This window comes from Pleurodeles waltl, chromosome 1_1, assembly GCF_031143425.1.
Source record: "Pleurodeles waltl isolate 20211129_DDA chromosome 1_1, aPleWal1.hap1.20221129, whole genome shotgun sequence".
Taxonomy (NCBI): domain Eukaryota; kingdom Metazoa; phylum Chordata; class Amphibia; order Caudata; family Salamandridae; genus Pleurodeles; species Pleurodeles waltl.
Window position 1 is genome coordinate 492,580,900 of NC_090436.1, and position 19,409 is coordinate 492,600,308.

Here is a 19,409-nt window from a genome sequence, read left to right on the forward strand (position 1 = left end):
GGAGGAGTGGTTGCAGCTTTATAAAATCATTTAAATACACAACCCTGACCTCAGCATGACAAATAAGAGAGGTATTGCTGTTGGGGACCGAAAGTAACCTTTTAATGAAACCATGCTCAATTGTTTCTAGGTTTTGCTCATTTTTAATGCCTCAAATACCAAACCTGTTGGACTGTTTTGCATATGCAGGGTCATCCCCAATCTTTTTGCCTCCTGCCTCCTATTTTTTCTAACCTGTTGCTGTTGGCTTTTGAACTCTGAGCACTTTAACACAGCTAACCAGTGCTAAAGAGCATATGCTCTCTGTGTAAATTGTATGTAGTTGGTTTATCCATGATTGGCATATTTGATTTACTAGTAAGTCCCTAGTAAAGTGCAATAGAGGTGCCAGGGCCTGTAAATCAAATGCTACAAGCGGGCTTGCAGCACTGGTTGTGTCACCCACATAAGTAGCTCTGTAATCATGTCTCAGACCTGCCACTGCAGTGTCTGTGTGTGCAGTTTTAACTGTAAATTCTACTTGGCAAGTGTACCCACTTTCCAGGCCTAACCCTTCCCTCTTCTTACATGTCAGGCACCCCTAAGGTAGGCCCTAGGTAGCACCAGTGTATGGTTAAGGTAGGACATATAGGCGGTCATTCTGACCGCGCCGCCCGCCATGCGGTCACCGCCGAATGACCGCGGCGGCCATTCCAACTTTACCGTTGGGCCGGCGGGCGCCCGCCAAAAGAGCACCCGCTGGCCCAGCGGGAAAGCCCCTGCAACAATGAAGCCGGCTCCGAATGGAGCCGGCTGAGTTGCAGGGGTGCGACGGGTGCAGTGGCACCCGTCGCGATTTTCACTGTCTTCTAAGCAGACAGTGAAAATCTTTGTGGGGCCCTGTTAGGGGGCCCCTGCACTGCCCATGCCAGTGGCATGGGCAGTGCAGGTGCCCCCAGGGGCCCCACGACACCCGTTCCCGCCATCCTTTCACCGCCAGAAACAGGCTGGCGGGAAGGGGGTCGGAATCCCCATGGCGGCGCTGCAAGCAGCGCCACCATGGAGGATTCCCTGGGCCAAGGGAAAACCGGCGGGAAACCGCCGGTTCCCCTATTCTGACCGCGGCTTTACCGCCGCAGTCAGAATAGCCCAGGAAGCACCGCCAGCCTGTTGGCAGTGCTTCTGCTGCCCTCTGGCCTGGCGGTCAAAGACCGCCAGGGTTGGAATGAGGGCCATAGTAATGTGTTTTATATGTCCTGACAGTGAAATATGTCTAAATTCGTTTTTCACTGTTGCAAGGCCTGTCCCTCTCATAGGTTAACATGGGGCTACCTTTAAATCTGATTAAAGTGTAGATTCCCTTTGGGAGCGGATGGGCATGTGGAGTTTGGGGTCTCTGAGCTCACAATTTAAAAATACATCTTTTAGTAAAGTTGATTTTAAGATTGTGTGTTTGAAAATGGCACTTTTAGAAAGTGGGCATTTTCTTGCTTATACCATTTCTGTGACTCTGCCTGTTTGTGGATTCCCTGTCTGGGTCAGTTTGACAGTTGGGCTGGTTGCACTTCACACTATACAGTGACACAAAGGGAGCTGAGGTGTAGTCTGCATTTCCTGATGAGCCATCTGTGCTAGGAGGAAGGGGAGGAGTGGTCACTTATACCTGAAAGGGCTGTCCCCTGGTGAGTGTCTGGGGCCTGGCATGGGCAAGGCAGGATTTCACATTCAAAAGAGACTTTACTTTGAAGTAGGCCTACTTCAAAGGAGAAAATGGGTATGAGAAGGGCACCCAAAACCACAGACTTGAAGAACACTTCTGGAAACAAGAGGAACCTCTGCCTGGAGAAGAGCTGAGGAAGAAGAGGTGCCCTGCCTGTGACTGTGCTTTGTGGAGCTATCCTGCAGTTGCTGCTTCTGCCAGAGTAAAAGGGTAAAGACTGGGCTTTGTGTGCCTTCCATCTTGTGAAGAAATCTCCAAGGGCTTGATTTAGAGCCTGCCTCCTGTTGTTTGAAGTCCCAGGGACAGCAAAGACTTTGCTCTGCCAGCACCTGGAGTCTCTGGAGAGACTCCTGCTCTGACAAGTGGTGCCCTATCCAGTCCCTGGGCCCTTGAAAGGTAAGCTGGTGGGAATCCAAGGAAATCGACTGCGGACAACTTTGGAGCGACGCCACTGCTGAATCCAGTGATGCCATCTGCAACCGACTCCGCGATCTTCACTGGAACGCGACAACCTTCGCAGGCCCAACATCGCTGCAGCCCAGCCGAAGTCTGCAACTCCATGGAAGTCGCTGCACCACGTCGTGGCCGACGCCGCTCGAAGTGCATGGATTCAACATTTCGTGCAGACGCCGCGATCCCTGACTTCGTGCATCAGCTCGTTTTAATTTCTTCACCTGGGGGTCTACATGACTCCGTGTCAGGCACCGCTAGTGTCGGATTGTTGGGAATTACTCCGTTACGATGCCGTGTTAACACCGCATCGAAGCATTTTGTGTTTCTAAGAGCTATTTTCGAGTTTAATCTTTAAAAATTCATAACTTGTGTATGTCGGATTTTTGTCATTTTGGTCTTGTTTTGATTAGATAAATATTTCCTATTTTTCTAAACTGGCGTTGTGTCATTTTGTAGTGTTTTCATTAAGATACTGTGTGTATTGGTACAAATACTTTACACCTGGCACTCTGAAGTTAAGCCTACTGCTCTGCCAAGCTACTAAGGGGGTAAGCAGGGGTTAGCTGAGGGTGATTCTCTTTTACCCTGACTAGAGTGAGGGTCCTTGCTTGAACAGGGGGTAACCTGACTGTCAACCAAAGACCCCATTTCTAACAAACCCCATAAGAGGCAATAGCACAGCAGTTAGCTTTTATATGGCCACAAGTTTTTTAATCAGCTTGTGGTCTAATCTGAGGACAAAGTAAAGAAGAGGCTCAGCAGCTTTAGAAAAAGCTGCAGCTGTTCTAGTCTTCAGGGGTCCCTTGTCAAGTTAGTATCAAATGAGATACCTGGATACAAAAATAAAGGAACAGTACTAACCTTGGAGCTATTAACTACAAAGGTGGTGCTATCCTTTTTCTTTGCACCAAAAATCTTAACGTGTCTTGCCCTGATTAAACTTCAGATCTAGGCTGCCCAGAAACTGACAAAAATGGTCCAGCAAGTGTTGTAAGCTGATAGCTGTCCTTGACATTAGGACAGTATCATCGGCAGAGATTAATGTAGGAATGCTACAGCCACCTATGCGAGGGCAGTCAGCTCTTAACTCTTGTAAATGTTCTTGCAGGCAATTTATGTACAATGAAAATAGGAATGGTGCCAGAACACAGTTCTGTCGCACACTTCTCGCCAAACTAAAGGTTGAGGTAGTCTCTTCACCAGGGGCAATTCTCACACTCGCAGTGACCTCTTTATGAAACTCTCTCAGAACGTTGCCAATATACTAGTCTACCCCCATATCAGTAAATATGCTCAATGGCTTGAACCTATTGACTGAATCAAAAGCAGAACTCTGGTCCATAAAGGCCAGGTACAACTTTCCCCTCTTAGCCACTGTGTAATTATTTATAGGCAGATATAATTTGAGAGGATGCTCCATGGTACCTATACCCAAGCGGAAGCTGAATTGATCCTCTGAAAGTGCATTGTGTTCATCGGCCTAAGTCTGAAGGTGATCCAGCAGGATTAGTCCCATAACTTTAGCAGTTGAGCTTATCAGAGATATAGGGTGGTTATGTTGCGGGTCACCTTTCGAGCCCTTTTAGAACATTGGAAGAATGGTGGCATGAGACCATCCTTTAGGCGGGCAGTTACTAGGGCTACATTAGGGACATTGGTCAAGAGTAGGGCCCACAATTAAGTATTTCAGTTGAATATGTCTGAAGGTATCCCATCTGGGCCTGGGGCGTGCCCAGCTGGACACCTGGCTATTGCCAGGAGGACCTCACTCAATTCTATCTTAGAGACACCCGAATGTGCCACCTGGGGCTGGGGATGTGCAGGGAGCCCTAAGGGTGGCCCAGCTTGATCCATGATAGAACCATCAGAACTCACTGTAACAGGGCCCTCATAAAGCTTTGAAAAGTAAGCGACCAAGAGATCCGGGGGCATCACAGTGTCAATATCGGGTCATTAGGTTTCCCAAAGTAATTACCATTGACAGCTGCCCAAAATGCTTTCATGTTCCTTAGCTCACATGCTTGTAGAAGGGAAGAATAAGCTTCTTCTCTAACTGCAATCTCCTTTCCTTTGAAAGTATACTTAGAGCCGCAGCTACAACATCTAACCACTTCCTGTTCTCTTGGTATCTTCTTTAGGGCAGCGAGCAACTGGTTATGTGCCTTGCTGCAATTAAGGTCACACCATTTAGCAGGCAGTCTGCTGTCTAACTTAGCTAGGGCCAGAAGAAATTTATAGGCTGTACTGTAAATTTTAATAAAACTCTCCAGAAGCTTTAAGCCATTTACCGGCTTGTAGTCATAGGCTAGGAATTTTAGAAAATATGGGAGCGAGGAAGCCACAAGCTGAGCAAGATAAATAGTTTGATTTTGGCCAGCTCTTGGTCACCCCACAGTTCCTTGAAAAGGCTAAGGGCAGGAGATAATTCATGGCAGCCTTAGTGGCAAAAAGCGAGGCTTGCAGTAAAAGGGAAAACAGTCTATGATCACTCATTGGGGAGTCGGCAAGGCTATATTCCGGTACCCAGTCCTGTAATGACTGTGAAAAAAAGAATAACATCAATATGACCCAGAGTGCCCTTCCCAACATAATTAGGTGTAGTAACTGGTTCTATGATCAGGGAGAAAGAAAATAAGCTAAATTAAGTTTGGTCAACAATATGTTAAGTGCATCCTCTTGAGGGCAGTCCACAAAGTGGGTGAAATGGTCCTCAGCGTTGCCCACCAAGCAACAGACACTACCTGCATGGAACTGGCAAGTTCTCATATTAAGTTCCCCCAGTAATATTACAGCACAATCCCCTTGAGTGTTACTAATCCCCTTATCACCATCCTCAGACAGTGAGCTATCAAAATCAGTGTTAGAAGTGTCAAACACATTGTTATACAGATTTATCAATAGCAGGCAGATAGATTGGCACTGGAGCAAAGTCATTTGATAATAAACAGAGACACGTTTGACTGCAATCCCTGGGCTGGGAAGCTAAGGAAAAAAAGGTGACAAGGCCCCCCTTGGCCCGACCCATAGCTCCTGCACTATTCTGTGTATAATATGTAGTGCACCCATTCATAATGACTGGGTCTGTAATCCAGGTCTCCTGTAGGCAAATGACCGCATAACGGTCAATAAAATTAATCCAGTCTAACCTACCCAGATTCCTAGCCAGAACTACTAAATTCCATGAGGCTATCAACCTTGGCTGAGTCTTATCATATCCAATACCCAGAAGGGACCAGACTCTGTTGGACAAAGGAGTCATGATTGCATTACCAAGCCTGGAGGGCGTGTACTCCATCAGCAAGTTACGGGTGGTCACTAGTGTCAGAGGTACAGGGCTGATGTTGTTCCTTCTGTATCATGGCGCCAATAATGTCAGCTAGGGGCTCATCAATCAAATGGAGCATAGTGTAGGTGTCTGTAATAGCCTTAGCCATACCCTTATTGGGGCTCAGATACCTACAGACTTTTTCTAGGATGCTCGCTATGGTCTCCATCCCTGCCCACACCTCATCAATCATTCGCTGCTGGACTCCTACCACTTGCCGTTGGAAGACAACATGGGGGTCCTTGAAGTCCACAGCTGTGCTTGGACTGGCAGATGGGGCATTTTCTGTGGGTGGGTGGTTCATCTGGAGACCCGGCAATGCTGCCATCCCTTTCCAGGTCCAGAGGAGATTCTGTGGAATCCAGGAGTTGCCAGAATGTGTCTTCATCCATGAGGGGCAGGATCTCATCACCAACATGTGGATCATCCATGACAGGCTGCTGTACAGGAAGTGTTGATTGATCATCTGTAATGAATGACATTTATTTTTGTGATGGTCAATAATAGATATTGGCATAAGCATTTTCAATAACAAACAGAATTTATTAACATTCACTTTATGTTACACATAGATGTGTTGAACTTGTGTTACTAAGAGCGAATGATGCCAGGTTTCACTATTTTAACTTTCAAAATGCATATACCTGTACATTGTTCACATGACCACTGTCTGACAAGGGAGGCATTTGTGTATTGTTGCACCCATTACAAGGCAGTTACACAGCTTGCTAGTCTGTTTTGGCTATCAGGGTGAGTGCAAGTAATGACGTCATTTAACATGTAGCAGGATTTTTTTAAATGTCATGGCTATATTGATGTAATGTTACACTACTATTGAGAACATTGCACGCTGTCACCAGGGCGATTGCATTCCCTGAAGCCATTACTTAACCCACAGCTACTGAGAACATGCTGTAAGTTTGCTCAACTAATAATTTTTGTACATCACTCTACCTTTCACACCTATTAAATTTGTAATCCTTGGCAGCCCAAGGATTTACAACTTTGAAAACACAGGTCAGGTGTTGTTAAACTAAAACTCACAGCCTTCTCTGTTGAGTATGAAAGCCCACATGTTGCAGTAATCCGATGATGACCAGGACTGGGGCAGTATATCCTGCATGGACATGAGAAACTTGGGTGAGCTGGACTGGATTGTCTACATTGTCACTTGGCAAAATAACTGACACCTCTGTGATGTATGGGTTGACATGTTAGACATTCCTGCGCTTTCCCTTGCACACAGTGCAGTGCAGCAAAGTGCGTTGCTGCACTGCACAACATGACATGTTTAACCATATTGTTTATTGATGACACTTACCCTGTAGATCCTCTTGGTCCTCAACTCCTGCACTGTTCTGTCCCGCAACTCCTACCACCAACCCTGTTGGGATAAGTGACCTGACCTGCTCCCCAAAGGGTCCACCTCCTTCTGTTCCTCTGGTCCTCTTCCTGTCTGCACGGCTGCCCTCAGGTTCCTTGCCAGTGTCTCCTGGGTCCTGTGTTTGTAATCATGCCACCTTTTTTCAGCTCAAGAATTGTCCTTTTTACTAGGCTAACACTGTTGATCTTATCCTCTATGATCTGTCAAATGGCTTTCTTCTTCACTAATGGCAATTTGGAGGTGACAAAGTGAAGGTGTTCATTTTTGATTACCTCAGCTATTAATATTTGGTTCTACTCCTCACTGAAATTCCTCTTCCTCTTTTTTCTCCCCTTGCCTGCTGTCTGGTCATCTTGGCTGGGGCTAGGATTCTTGCCCTTCTGACTTGTGGATGCTGTTGCCTTCATTTTCTTCTGTCGTTATGGGTTGCTGCTCAGATTTTGGAAATGTGTTGTTATTTTTTATGCAACCCTCGATGCAGAGTACTTCTACGCATCGCAAAGCTGATATGCAGCGCTTCCAGGTGCTTTATGGCATGCAAATCAGCTTTGCATCCCATAAGGTCCAGTTGCCTTACGCCACAATGCGTTTCTTGACTCAATGCTTCCGAAACCCAGCGTTATGTCACTCTCAGAAATCTGCCCCTGAGTATATAAAGTACATGAGGAATCAGAACCATCTTCACAGATGTGCGTATCCCTGTGTGTTCTTCACTGAGATTGAAGGTTTACGCCACTGAGACTCTGACTTTACAGTATCTGGTGACTACACAAGCGACCGCGCATGACCGAATAGGTCCGAAATAAATGTGTATAGCATAGTAAAAGGGCTCCAGCCTCTATGAAGGCTTGCCTGCAATAGCAACCAGCGAAAGTCATTGGGACTCTGTACAGGGAAGAGTCTGATCTGTTCGACGTTTTTGGTTTCTATGAATAGATTGCGGTGCTTTGTGGAATGTAAGGTCGAGTGGGCCCTCCCCTTAGCTACCCGCATGCAAATATATGGAGTGACAACATTTCGGAATATGTCGTGCTGTCATGTTTCCCTTGGCTAAATTCGGGCTTCTCTAGCACTGACAAAGTTTCACATTCTCAGTCCTCATACGAACCCTTGCTTAAGAACCTTCCATCCACTGCTTGTGTATAACACGAGGTTTCTCTCTCTGCTCATAATTTCTGAAGAAAGCGAACAAAAACTATTTCTTGACTGAAAGGATTCAGAAAACGTCCAATCAACATCACAGGCACTGAATTATCCTTTGTACTATCCCATTATGTTTGTCATTTTACGCCTTTTTTATTCTCGTGTTTTAGGTTGTTGCTTGTTGAAGAGTTGCTGTTTCAGGGCACAGAATGTGGTAACACCTGTTTGGAAGAATAGCTGAGCAGAGACTGACGTGCAGGCATGGGGGTGGTACAGAAAATGTAGCGGTGAAGAGTTGGAGGGATGTATACACTGCCTCGTGGGTTACAGGGTATGTATGGTGGTTTGGTTCTTCACTGGAAAGTGTGCTGCCTTTTGTATGCTGAACCTAAATACTTCTGCGTTGTGACACACACCTTTACCCTAATTGGGCTTTATGGTTTAGTGCTCGGTCGCACGTTTCGGAAAAGCTGCCCCCCAAAGATAATTTTTTTGAAAATCGCATATGGATTGGTCATGAACTAGTTTGTCGCAATAATTGGCTAGGTTGGCAGCAGCTAAGCTTTTTGCGCATGAATGAGCCTCATTTGAAGGCTGCAGTTCTAAATATCCTCCTCAAAAGAATCGACTAATATAAATATAAATTAATAGAAAGTAAACTATTACTTTCACAATTTCTATCACACAGGCATTGTAAAAACAAGTACAGTTTTTAGTTTATATTTCATTATTTATTAAAATAGTCAAATTTTTGCAAATATTTTGGGTGTCACAATTATTGTTAAAACTACTTTCCCATAATCATTAACGTGCTTAAATTATCAAAACATTTGTTCTAAAAGTCAAAATCCAAGACCACATAGCTAGATAAATGGCATTAACTTTTAAATTGTAGCATATTTATTTGAACAAACCAATTTAGTAATATTACACTGTAAACAAATTACATATATATTTATCTTAAATTCTTTTACATAAAGATAATATTAAAAAAAACACTGAGTGAAAATTAGGGACATATTTCACAAAAGCAATTAATATTTACTTATTAATTCAACTATTGTAAAATTAAGACACACCACAAAATCTGTATTTTTCAACGTAATGTAATCAAAATATGTAATGATTTTATAATGTTTTCAATACATATGTTAAAGCACTACCCATGTGTTAGACATGACATCCTTCGCATGGTATAACCCCATACTTTTGCCTTCGTCCCTCCTATTTTTCTGGATTTGTTTTGGTTGGTTTCAGTGCTCCATGTGCTTTTCCAGTGCTAGCCAGTGCTAAAGTGCTTGTGCAGTCTCATTAAAACATGGTAAGATTTGCATACACCTGATAGACACATTCAATTTATTTGTATGTCCCTAGTCTATGGTATTACAAATACCCAGGATCTGTAATTTAAATGATACTAGAGGGCCTTACAGCACTCATTGTGTCACTCACTCAAGTAGCACCTTAAAACATGTCTCATGCCTGCCACTGTAACATGTAGCGCAGTTTTAAGCTTGAATTTCAATCTGGCAAAATTAATATTTTGTCAGGCCTAAACCTTTGTTTTTATTATATGTAAGTCACCTCTTAGGTAGATCGTAAAGGCCTTTATGGCAAGGGGCATTGTAGTTAAAAAGTTGGACATCAGAGTTTAAGTGGAAAATCCTGAAGTAATTTTTCACTACTGTAAGGCCTATCTCTATCCTTGATTAGCACAGGGTTGCCATATTATGTGTAATAGGTTATAGCTTTGGACTGGGAGCAAATAGGGATTTGCTGTTTACACTCAAATTAATTGTAATTAAAACTCCTCTTTAATTGTAAGCCAGGTTTTAAGTCCCAATTCTGAAAATGTCTCTTTTAGAAAGATGGAATTTTCTTGTCCTATCTATTTGTGCCTTCTTCAAGTGACCTGGGTCACATGACTATGAATGACTCTGCTGTTGGGGTTTGTTGTATTCTTCCTAGACAGTGACAGAAAAGGGAACTAGGTGAGGGCAGGCTTGACCATTCTGCTAGGATGCCTGGGGCCTAGGCTGGACCTCTGCCCTGCTCCTATTGCACTTCAAATGGCCTGACACCAGTACACACCAAGGAACCTGACACCAGCCTTTTGTCACCCTAGACTTCTTGAAGCCTTGAAAGGGAGAAGGAAGAACTTTCCAGAACCAGATGTGGGGGTAGAGCAAGATGTCTCCCCACACAAAAAGGCTGGTACCAGGCATACATATTGGACCCTCAAACCAACTCTTCAGAGCATGCCTGGACCTGGGGACGTTACAATAGAAACACTGCCTTGCTGTTAGAGCACTGTCCTGCTGCTTTAGGACTGCCTTGCTCTCTCAGAAGGAAGACTAAACCTGCTTATCTTTATTCTAGGCAAACCTAAGTGACTCAGAGGGTCAGTTGGCTGACCTCCTGTATAAGCAAGGCACATAAGCACAAGAGGCCTTCCTGGTACTGCCCAGCTGAACTGCTTCAAGTGGATCTACCTGGACCTGCAACTGGAGCTGCCTGAGCCCTGCTGGCCTCTGCTTTCGTGAGTTCCTGATCCCCAATTAGTGCCCCCAGCTTGCGGATCTTTGGCTGCCATCAGTGTGCAATCCCTCCACGAAAAAAAGGTTAAATCCTGAAGTCTGGGCTGTTTGCCTCTGTGAATGGGACACTTCGTGCCAATATTCTGATGTCCATGACAACCACTAACTTGAAGCTCCAGTGAAGACCTGCTTTTTGCGCTAGAGTGACAGACAGAGTTGATCATCAACACAAGATCTACACTTTTCTCTACAGTAATGACTGTCCATGGTTCCCAGCAATGCAAATCTCCAGCAACAGCCGTCAGCACTGCCTTACCTGCTCTTCATGCTTCACTGACAATAGCCCATACCACCCAGCCCGCTCTTCTCTCTCTAGCGACAACCATCTGCAACACTTTCCACACTCTTTGCTACCTCCTCTACTGTGAACGGAGCTCTTTAGCCTGGTTCCTCTGTCCGTCCTGTGCCACATTGCAGTCAGCCACAAGTTGTGACTTTCCCATGGTCTAACATTACTAAACGACTGCGAGTGGTGCTTTGTGCTTTTAGGCACTACATTTATTTAAAACTTTGAAAGTGAATTTGTGTGGTTCCACTAATTGTTTTTGTTTTTACACTCACTTCACAGCAGTTGTTGTTCAGTCTTTGCAGGAAATAAGCTATTTCTGATCTGGATCTAGGGTGTAGCAGAACCAGTCAAACATGCTGAATTTACCCTGATGTTTTCAACACTGGGACAGAATTCAGCAGTGACCACTTGTTGCCTGCTTTCTGTTCAGGGCAGCAAAATGCAAGCCTGATTTTAAGGGCCACCAGCCCTTCTTTTACTTAAGTATCATCCTAGCTGGAAGCCATCTGGAGCCTAACAATTAGATGCCAGCGCAATGTAAGGAAAAAAGAACATGGAGCTTGTCACTTCACACGTCCAGTAGAGAAATTAATATTTGCAGAAGGTTTTTACTTTGTTCATCCCCCCATGTAAGAGATGTGCATGCAATGAAAGAATGTCAGTTGTATCTGTGTATGAGCAATTACACAAAACACAATTTAAATGACACTTGCTAATTATTTTTGTTTATTTAATTATTTGATAGCGCTACTCATCCCAGTGTAGGGTTTCAGAGTGATTTACTTTACACACAAATAGACAATAACTCAAACAGTTGTGTAAATCAATGTGCAGAAATGTTAACAAAGACAATGAGGATTACAAGGTGTAGGAGTCACATATCGTCCATACTGGTAGGTCTTTGTTGAAAGTGTATGGTCAAGAGAAACACAAAGCCAATATTTAAAATATAATCAAGTGTTTGTGTTTGTCTGTACCTACAATATTTTATTTCTACCCAAAGGAACCCCTCTTAGCAAACTCAAAATAACAACAGATTGTGAAAAGACAACAAGGATCTAAACCCATGACTTCCAGTATGCATGCAGCTCCTTGATGCAGGTTAGTAGCTCACTTTGCTATATTGTGATTGCAACTTAAGAACTGGAAGTTATAAAAGGATCTCTTTGTTAAAAGCAGTAACCCACTTCTTATCTACTTAAAACAGAAAAAACATGTGATCTCCGTGTTACACTATGTGAAATATAGCAGGCACACTTAACCTCTATGCTACTTTATGAGTCAAAACTGTGACTGGGCAAAACACAGAACTTTCTTAGAACTGAACTAAGCACCAGAGTTATCTTACCATTATTATAAACCCTTGAAAAGAGCTGGGCACACAAAGATCTCTGCAGTATCATTGCTTTCAATAGTTAGGTACTATCAGGTACGCATTACCTGCACTTCTTTAATTTGGAAGGGATGGTACTAGCACTTTTTAGCACTGCTCCCATTCTTTTATTCGAGAGAGAACTGTCACAACTCAGCAGCAAACAGGTACTCTGGGACTACATTTCAGCCTCCAGCACTGTGGAGCAGGTGTCATGATCCTGTAAGATATTTGAAATGTACCCTCTTTGTGACGAGCTAAGTAAGCTAGGACAGATTTGTGGTTACGTTTGTCCTTGTTGCCAATTTCTTTGTAGCAGATTCTTTAAAAAATAAGTGTATAAACTGGCTGCCAGAGTTCAATTTTCTGACTCCATCCCTCCTGACTCTATCCCTCTTTACTCTGACCCGCTGTCCCCCAATGTGTGGATTCACAGAGAATTTGTTTCCATTTCATCACTATATTCAGAAAAAAAGCATCATAGCTTACCCAAAGCCTTGTGACATGTCCACTTTAGAATATCACAAAACCTGAAGGGGCAGATTTAAGAAAAGTGGCGTGGCACCCTCTTCAGCACTACTTTTCTTGTTCACCTTGGCGCCCCTACTGCCAACATGTGTGCGCTGTATTTAAAATACAGCGCACCATTACATAGGTTAGGGGGCAATAATATCAAACATTTTTATGCTATTAATGTACTGCTCAGGGTTAGTGCCAAATGTTTGGCACTAACCCTGAACAGTTCATAGGGACCCATTGTAACCAATGGTGTGTCCCCTTTTAATGTCTGCTCAGAGCAGGCATTAAAAATTCTGCAAAAAATGGCACAAATAAATCTTTTTCACCCCCCAATGGAGGAATGCCCCCTTGCATTCATTATGCCTGGTTTGGTGCACACATTAGCGTTAAAATAAAATTACGCAGAGTACGTCACCCGAGGTTTAATATTTTCATTCATTGCTTGCTTGACTTGAAGCGCTGACTGTCCTCAGTGCAAAGCTGTGTTTGTACTTGTCAAAACTCAATAAAGAGATTCTTCAGAAAATAATGACGCAAATGTGGCGCAAGGAAGGGCTAGGCCCATATGAAATCTGGGCCTAAATATTTTAATGCTTTATTTGCCTATTCAGCCTATATAATTTGCCTAACATTTTAGCTAACATTCTCGTCAGTGTGGGACCAGGTTACAAGGCTTGTTTGAAATATCCTGAAACCAGTGGGTTTTCAAGAAAATGAACAAGAAAATGTTGCGAACCTTTTGTGAAAGAAGGAATGTCTACAGAGGTCATGTGGGTGATGTGAAGTTTTTTGGGAGATGTTATTGTTTATACTCGCATTTCGCCCCCCAGGGCAGTCCCACACTGCTCTCTCAATGGGGCAGATGCTTTGTGTGTATGTGGGAGCGGAATACGTTTTGTTTTGGCGCGTTAAGAACTTTTCCATTATGTAAACGAGGCACTGCTATTTGTACAAACGTTTACGTCCAGGATGAGCAATGCAAAGGTTTATTGTCTCGCAGAGCTCTGCATTCACGCATATGTATGATCACTGATACATACATCCATTCACACCTATACATTTGTACTTCATGACATACACTCACACTCATTGGCCTATTTATTCACTCATTCCACGTCTCCATCATTGTAGACACGCATCAATATATCCAACAAACCATATAGCTTTGTATTTATCATTCTATTAATCTTTCTGTGCAGGTATGCCCATGTATCTGACCGAGGCAATGTAAATTCTTAAACAGTTAAAAAGCACAAAGAAAACATGTATTCTAATATCCATGCAGTGAACTGCAGCAAATGTATGACTACATGGAGAAAGATGTGCAGTGAAATGCTCCCTGACATGGTAATGACTAAGACAACATACACAACCCCTGACTTGAAGCAGCTCCAAAGAGGTGCTATTTCAGTTTTCCGCATCCACAGACTAGATCAAAAATAGACTCAAACTAAACTACAGAAACTATTTTTGCACAGTAGGGCGGTTGTGCTCTTACCAGCCCACGCTGCAGCGTAATGATAGCAGGCATTTCAAAACTTCCTTTATATAAACCCTGCTTATTTAGTAGAGCCATCTCCCACCTCTGACAATCTGCCATCTTTCAAAATCAGTCTTTCAAAGTTATTTAATCATTTTTTACATATTTTACAAGTTGGTGAACATAATCACCCCAGTGATATAAAAATGTTTCTCTCTCTATAGCGCCTGAGCTTTAAAAGCAAAGTATTAAACCAATTCCAGTGTGTATCCCATGACTCATAAAATTGGACACCCAACTCCTGCTTTCGTGGGATAATACAAGAAATGTTCTTGGAATTATGTTTAATATAGTCTGTATACGAAGAGCAAACGTAGCAAATCAAATGACACCGTTTTGAATCTAGAACCCAAGACATGCTTGAGAGTACTGTTGTGGTGCAGAATACATGTGAAAAGAAGGGCAATAGTGAACTGAGTAGTAAAAAAGTTAGAAATCTGTACTCACAATCTGTGAAAGCTGCTGGCTTCCAATTGCACTGCTTAAAAACGTTAGCGAGTTACATTTTTGCAAGCAAAAATTTAAGGTGTTAGTGAAAATGGTTAATTTTAATATGCTTAATCCTTAACCCTTTTATAAACGTAAACACAACTTTTGAATCACATGGCAAACTGACCAACAGGCACTTTTGAGTTAGTATATGGGAGACTGAGGAATGAAACAGGTGGACTGGTAGCTGAGCTCGGGGCAATCCACGTGAGTGAGAGGAAGCTATCAATGCATGTCCTTCGGAAAGACAATATGAGGGAAGAACAGATGTCATCTGAATGGCTTGTTCAACGTTCATTGTTGTGACGGCACGCAAAACCCATCCAGTCTTGCCCAAAGTATGCCTTGATGGGCGAGGGCACAGCTTGGTCAATAAGACTGGGTGTGTGTGTGGGCTACAAATTCCCTAGCGATTCTGGTTGCCTATCGTGGTAAAGTAAATTAAATAAGAAGGGCATGAGGGGGCATATGGAGTAGTGGAAAGAGAGATTAGGATCACTTAAAAGACAATGGCCCTAATTACAACCCTGGCGGGCGGTGGTAAAGCAGCAGTAAAACCGCCAACAGGCCGGCGGTAAAAAAATGGAATTATGACCATGGCGGAAACCGCCAACATAGACAGCTACTTTAACACTCCGACCGCCACAGCGGTACAAACAAACAACATGGCGGTCACCGCCAACAGACAGGCAGAAGACAATGTACCGCCCACACTATTATGACAGGCCAATCCGCCACCTTTTCTGGGGCGGATTCAACGTGAACAAAAACACGGCGGGAACAGGACTTGGAAGGGAAAACACTCACCTCTACACACCCCACGAGGAACCAGGACGCCATGGAGCCTGAACTCCATATCCTCCCTCCGATAGTCTTCCTGCTCCTCTACCAGGAGCACGAACGACGGCGGCGACGACCACGGTGAGTACTGCACCTACAACATAGGGAAGGGGTGAGGGAAAAGAGAGTGGCACACACACGCAACACGCAACACCCCCAACCCCACCCTCACCCACAACAACATACACACAAATACATGCTGCAACATTACATTTACACCCCCCAACCCCCGCCGGAAGAACGCAATGACAAAAGGAAATGATTGTAACTATTGTAATCAAGAATAATCCATTAGTCAAAAATGTATATACACTATAAACAATTATGTACACCAATAATTCAAGTCCTGGTACTGCACCTATATAGTCTGTGGACCACTGGGCCCAAAATGCATTGGCGGGGCCCACAGTCGATACCTGACTGAAACGGAGAGAACACTGCAGGGGCATCAGATTGAAATAAAACAGGCACCTCAGGTGGAATGGAAGGGGGGGGCAACTCAGCCGGATGAGTGCACAATGCCAGCTACACGAGGGGGCTCCGTGCCCATTGATGTATCCTGGGGAGTGCAAAGCCACAGTCTCTCAAGTCTCTCCAGTGGGTGGTTTGCCCACTGCTGCATCCTAGGTAGTGCATAGCCACAGTCTCTCAAGTCTCTCCAGTGGGTGGGTTGCCGACTGCTGCATCCTGGGGAGTGCAAAGCCACAGTCTCTCAAGTCTCTCCAGTGGGTGGGTTGCCCACGGCTTTATCATGGGGAGTGCAAAGCCACAGTCTCACAAGTCTCTCCAGTGGGTTGGTTGCCCACTGCTTTATCCTGGGGAGTGCAAAGCCACAGTCACTCAAGTGGATTACAGTCTCCACTGGTTCTGAAGGGGGCTTTGTGCCCAGAGTGCTTCATCCTGCCAAGGACTGAGGTAGTGGATGTCTTTCTCCACTGGTTCTGGAGGGGGCTTTGTGCCCAGAGTGTTTCATCCTGCCAAGGACAGAGGCAGTGGATGTCTTTCTCCACTGGTTCTAGAGGGGACTTTGTGCCCAGAGTGCTTCATCCTGCCAAGGACTGAGGTAGTGGATGTGATACTCCATTGGTTTTTGGGTGGGGCTTTGTGCCCAGAGTGCTTCATCCTGCCAAGGACTGAGGGAGTGGATGTGATACTCCACTGGTTCTGGAGGGGGCTTTGTGCCCAGAGTGCTTCATCCTGCCAACGACAGAGGTAATGGATGTCTTTCTCCACTGGTTCTGGAGGGGGCTTTGTGCCCAGAGTGCTTCATCCTGCCAAGGACAGAGGCAGTGGATGCCTTTCTCCACTGGTTCTGGAGGGGGCTTTGTGCCTAGAGTGCTTCATCCTGCCAAGGACTGAGGTAGTGGATGTGATACTCCACTGGTTCTGGATGGGGCTTTGTGCCCAGAGTGCTTCATCCTGCCAAGGAATGAGGTAGTGGATGTGACACTCCACTAACGGTTGTGCAACATGCAAGCTGCCCAGGCCCCTGGAACTGACCACCAGCCTCATAAGAATGACCACTGTGGATGGCAGCCATGTCTGCGGTTGTGCCACTGGTTCAGGATGTCACGGGGCCACTGGCGGTGCTGGCGGCGGGGTTAGTAGCGGTGGTATTTGTGGCGGTCATTGTGGCGGCGGTGCTTACGGCAGTCATTGTGGTGGCGGTGCTAGTGGTGGCCTCACTGACTACGGTGAAAGTGGCTGGCTCACTGACTGCCCTGCTGGTGGCTGGCTCACTGACCGCGGTGCTGGTGGTGGTGTCAGTAGCGGCGGTGCTGGTGGCGGGCTCACTGACCGCGGTGCTGTCGGTGTTGTCAGTAGCGGGGGTGCTGGTGGCGGGTTCACTGACTGCGGTGCTGGCGGCGGTGTCAGTAGCGGCGGTGCTGGTGGTGGGCTCACTAACTGCAGTGCTGCTGAAGGGCACAGTGTCTGCGGTGCTGGTGAAGGGCTCAGTATCTGGGGTGCTGGCGGCGGTGTCCGGGCAGCAGTGAATGTGGCGGTGCCGGCAGCGGTCTTGTCCGCCATGCAGGTTGGCAGCGACGTTGACTTGCCTTTCATTTTCATGCCCTTCCCCACCTTGGATTGTGGCACAGCTGTCTTGCCACTTCCAACAATTGTCTTGCCTGAGCCATTGGTGACAGGTGTTTTGGCTTTCTCCCTCCGGCATGTGGGCAACGTTTTCTGTTTTGGAGGTGGGGGAATGTCCTTCGCCTCGCTCCTTGGGACACTTGCAGCCCTGTTGCTTGGCGCACTCCAAAATCCGGCTATTGTTGGCACCACTGTGCCCGGTGATGTGGTGGCTGAGGTGCTGGGTTGGAACCTGGAAAGGCGGGCCCTAGGGCACGGACGGGGTGGGGGAGGTGTAGGGAAGAGGTCAACATTTGAAAGGAAAAGCATATTAGACACACTGGGACAGGTTTGGGAGTGGAGGAAGAGGTAGTGGTTGTAGGAGGTGTTCCTTTGCTGACTTCGGGTGAAGGTGCATGGGCTGGAGGCTGTCGTGAGGTGGATGGCTGTTGGGTGGGTGTGTGACTGCGTTTGTGTACTTTGGGAGGGGGGCTCACAGACACACTGGGAGAGGACACAGGGGATGTGTGAATGGTAGTGGGAGTGGTAAGTGCACGTGAGCGGTGTGTGGTGATGGGCGTGCTGGTGATGGAGGTAGTGGCTGAAGATGTAGTACATGCAGGTGTGAGTGGAGACGTGGAGGAGGGGGACACAGTTGAGGCAGTGGATGTTGGTATGTGTGCATGGGTATGATGCTTGTGTAAGTGTCTGTGGGATGTGTGGTGCTAATGTTTGCCAGAGCCACCCTTGTGTGTTGAGGTGTGTGCATGCTGTTCTGATGGTGTGCTTGGGATAGGCTGAGGTACTGGGGATTGGGTCTGAGTGGAGGAAGTTGGAGGGGGGAGGCTGGACACAGGGACAATGGCTGCCATCAGTGCAGAGGCCATAGCCTGAAATGATCTCTGTTGTGCCCTCCAGGTATGCATTTGTCTGTTGCAACTGCCTCTCTACACTATGGATGGCATTCAGAATGGTAGACTGCCCAACAGTGAGGGATCTCAGGAGGTCAATGCCCTCCTCACTGAGGGCAGCAGGGCTGACTGGGGCAGGGCCTGAGGTGCCTGGGGCGAAGGAGATGCCCACCCTCCTGGGTGAGCGGCCACGGGACACACGCTGAGGGGCTGATGGGAGTGCGGTGCTGGTGGGGGGGTGGCGGCTGTACCTGGAGATGTGGTGGGCACAGAGGGGCTCGCCACGGCAAGGGAGCTCCCGTCAGAGGAGGAGTCGGTGTCGCTGGTCTCTGCTACTGTCCCCGTGTGGAGCTCCCCTCGCACTCCGCCGCACTGGTGACTTCAGACTCCGTTGTCTCACCCTCCAGGGCCATGTGGGATGCAGCTCCCTCCTGCTCCGGTGGCACAGCTCCTCCACCTGATGATGCTAATGCACACAAGAACAGGGAGACCACAAAAAGAGGGGGGAAGAAAGAAGAAAGACATGTTCAGTGCATGCAATACTGCTATACCGCTACCGTTGGCGGACACTACAGACACAGCAGCCCTCTGCACTACGCCATGCACTTAGTGTTCCCTAATTAATCACAGGGACATGGGGTACATGGCCTATGCCCAATTGCTTCACACATGGAAGTCACAGGAGCCTGACTAGGTGTAGTTGGCTCTTACCACTGGTAGGTTTGGGGTGCCATTTAGCCTGCCTCACAAAGGGTCCTTGCCTACAAAGCGCGCCCTA